Genomic DNA, 840 nt, shown 5'->3' on the forward strand with positions numbered 1-840 from the left:
AGAGAACATCGTGGAGCTCATTATTAATCAAACTAAGAACAATATCTGTCAGAGAATCACCTCTGATCTGGACGCTTTAACGGACCAGAGGCTCTGGAGCGTCCAGCAGCTGATCCGCTTCTGCTGGTTTTTCTTCCGCTGAGGGAAGTGATGCTGGATCAGGAAATCACGTGATTAGAAATCTTCTAAACACGTCATTTCATGAAATGTTACCTGATTTCAAAAACGTTCTAACAGAGAAATACTAAATGTTTCGTTTGATGACTACAAATTGGAAATAAAATTATTTTTTTCTTTGACGGACAACGAAAAAAACTCCAGCACCACCTCTGATCCAAACTAGAACATTGTCGGCCCCTCTTCGGTTTTTTCTCTTTTTTGCGGAGGATCAATAAATAACTTATTGGTGTTTTACCATCACCACCAGGTATGAAGTGCTTTAGCCTTTGAGTTGCATCACAGCAGCAACTGAAACATCCAGGAGAAGAATATCAGCTTGTTATGAGTATAAAGGAGGCTGGTATCACACCTGATAAAAATCTATTTATTTATGTCACATGGACTTATATAAAGTTTTATACATTTTCTTTTGATATATTTATTATTGTTTTTCTTCTTTAGATATTAGGTTGGCTTAGAATGATTCCAAATAATGTACAGGAATAACCTGGTGCTGTTACATGTCAATCATCTGGGGGGGCCACTAGGGGGGCCAATCAGATGACAGGGGGGGCACTGGCCCCCCTGGCCCCCCTGGCCCCCCCTCTGGCTCCGCCACTGTGAACAGATCACCAATAACATAATTTATTCTACACATCTTTGAAACTTTCTGATATTTGG

The sequence above is a fragment of the Poecilia reticulata genome, linkage group LG6 (assembly GCF_000633615.1).
Source record: "Poecilia reticulata strain Guanapo linkage group LG6, Guppy_female_1.0+MT, whole genome shotgun sequence".
Classification (NCBI taxonomy): domain Eukaryota; kingdom Metazoa; phylum Chordata; class Actinopteri; order Cyprinodontiformes; family Poeciliidae; genus Poecilia; species Poecilia reticulata.